This window comes from Rhinopithecus bieti, unplaced genomic scaffold (assembly GCF_001698545.2).
Source record: "Rhinopithecus bieti isolate Rb0 unplaced genomic scaffold, ASM169854v2 scaffold_71999, whole genome shotgun sequence".
Lineage (NCBI taxonomy): Eukaryota > Metazoa > Chordata > Mammalia > Primates > Cercopithecidae > Rhinopithecus > Rhinopithecus bieti.
Window position 1 is genome coordinate 268,173 of NW_016826903.1, and position 2,974 is coordinate 271,146.

The 2,974-nt window shown below is 43.4% G+C and overlaps 1 pseudogene; it reads left to right on the top strand.

Moving 5' to 3' along the window:
- The first annotated feature begins 232 nt into the window (after positions 1-232).
- LOC108523156 (hemK methyltransferase family member 2 pseudogene) lies at positions 233-875 on the top strand (annotated as a pseudogene).
- The last annotated feature ends 2,099 nt before the right edge of the window (positions 876-2,974 follow it).

Below are 2,974 nucleotides of genomic sequence, written 5' to 3' on the forward strand. Positions count from 1 at the left end.
GTGGAGGGATGTATTTATCTGGCTTTCCTTTATCTCAGCTTTGCTTTTATCTGACAGAATTTCACTGTCAGAGTTATTTTATCTATTTCCCCTACTCTGTTTTTGGTGGGAGACTTTTTTACAGCATGGTTCTTGAAATTGCATAACTGAATACTGAAAATCTTCACAAAACCCAGCATCTTGCTAGGCCTTTTGGGCAAAAAGAAAAGCCTGGCATCGGCAGTGAAGGAAGATGGCAGCCCAGAGCTTCCCCATGCCATTGCACGGGCACGTGGGCGGCAGTGCCTTCAGCGATGTGTATGAGCCCACGGAGGACGCGTTTCTGCTTCTGGACACGATCCAGGTAGCAGCTGCTGAGCTGGCGGGAGTGGAAATATGCCTGGAAGTAGGGGCAGGGTCTGGTGTAGTATCTGCATTCCTAGCCTCTATGATAGGTCCTCAGGCTTTGTACATGTGCACTGATACCAACCCTGAGGCAGCAGCTTGTACCCTAGAGACAGCACGCTGTAACAAAGTCCACATTCAACCAGTTATTACAGATTTGGTCAAAGGCTTGCTAGAGATTGAAGGAAAAAGTTGATCTTCTGGTGTTTAATCCCCTCTATGTAGTGACTCCACCTGAAGAGGTAGGAAGTCACGGAATAGAGACAGCTTGGGTTGGTGGCAGAAATGGTCGGGAAGTAACATGCAGGTTTTTCCCCCTGGTTCTAGCTCTCCTTTCACCAAAAGCATTATTCTATTTAGTTACCATTAAAGAAGACAACCCAGGAGAAATTTTGAAAATAGTGAAGACAAAAGGTCTGCAAGGAACCACTGCACTTCCCAGACAAGCAGGCCAAGAACCTCTTTCAGTCCTCAAGTTCACCAAGTTCTAGCATACAATGTGTGCCCAGAGCTACTGGAAACTGAATGCATTTAGCATATCTTGAAACTGAAGTCATTCATTAGGTAAAAAGGAATTTTATCAGAAATTTGTCACTGAAAAAAAGGTAGAAAGGTAGAACATTCCCTTTCACTCAGGCCTGTATAATTATTTGCACAAGTACAAGTAAATATGTATATTATATTTATAATTTGCATTTTAAATATAAAAGTTATGTATGAAATATTTATCTCAGCATTATTTAGTAAGGCGACAGAATTGATCTGGCAAATGTCTTTTTTTTCATACCAGTCCATAAAGGCAGTTTGCTTTCAGATGGCAGGGCCAGCAATACACCTTCATTGTCCGGTGTATATCAACTCTCCAACTCTATGTCATGATTTAGTTCATGGGGATCTTGATTGCCTTTCCCTTCCACAAAATATTACACTGATTTGTTATATTGATGACATTATGTTGATTTGACCTAGTGAGCAAGAAGTAGAAACTACACTAGACTTAGTGGAAAGACATTTGCATCAGAGGAAAGGAAATAAATATGACTACAATTCAAGGACCTTCTACCTTAGTGAAATTGATAGGGATCCAGTGACATGGGGCATGTTGGAATATTTCTTCTAAGGTGAACAATAAGTAGTTGCATCTTACTGCTCTTACAGCCAAGAAAGAGGCACAATACTTAGTAGGCCTGTTTGGGTTTTGGAGGCAACATTTTCCAATTTCATTATGATACTCCAGCCCATTTATCCATTGACTCAAAAAGCTGCGAGTTTTGAGTAGGGCCCAGAACAAGAAAAGTCTCTGCAACAAGTCCAGGCTGCTGTGCAAGCTACTCTGTCACTTGGGTCATGTGATCCAGCAGATCCAGTGGTGTTTAAGTGGCAGTGGCAGATAGGGATGCTGTTTAAAGCTTCTGGGAGGTCCCTATAGGTGAATCTTGGTTTAGGATATTAGAGCAAAGCCCTGCCATTACCAACAAATAACTAATCTCTTTTTGAGAAACAGCTCTTGGCCTGATACCGGGCCTTAGTAGAGACTGGTACTTAAGGAATCACCAAGTTACCTTGCAACTTGAGCTGCCCATCATGAACTGGTTGTTATCTGAGCCACTAACACACAAAGTTGGATATGCACAGCAACACTCTGTCATCAGATGGAAACGGTATACACATGATTAGGCCTGAGCAGACCCTGAAGGCACAAGGAAGTTACATGAAGAAGTAGGCCAAATTTCCATAGTCCCCACTTCTGCTATCTGCCTTCTCTCTTCCAGCCTGCATCTGTGGCTTCATGGGAACTTCCCTACGATCAGCTGACAGAGAAAGAGAAGACTTAGGCCTAGTTTACAGAGGGTTCTGTATGATATGCAGGTACCACCCAAAAGTGGACAGCTGCAGCACTATAGCTCATCTCTGGGCTATCTTGAAGGACAGTGGTGAAGAGAAATCCTCCCAGTGGACAGAACTTTGAGCAGTCCCCCCGGTTGACTTTGCTTAGAAGGAAAAATGGCTAGATATTCAATTATATGCCAAATCATAGGCTGTGGCAAATGAATGGGCAAAAAAGGGTGAAGATATTGTGCCCCATGTGAATGCTCACCAAAGGGTTAGCAAAGAAGGATTTTAATAAAGTGGACAAGATAGCCTGTTCTGTGGACACCAGTAGGCCTCTTTCTCCAGCCACCCCTATCATCACCCAATTGTCTCATGAACAAAGTAGCCATGGTGACAAGGATAGAGTTATGCATGGGCTCAGCAACGTGGACTTCTACTCACCAAGGCTGACCTGGCCAAGGCTACCTTTGAGTGCCCAGTCTGCCAACAGACACCAACACTGAGCCCCTGATATGACAACATTCCCCAGAGTCATCAGTCAGTTGCCTAGTGGCAGGTTAATTACATTGATCCACCTCCATCGTTGAAGGGATAGTGTTTTGTCCTTACTGAAATAGAGCTTACTCTGGATACAGATTCACTTTCCCATTGTGCAATGCTTCTACTAAAACTACCATCCGTGGACTTACAGAATGTCTCATCTACGACCGTGGTATTCCACACATCATTACAAAGAACTCAGTTCACAGCCAAAGTG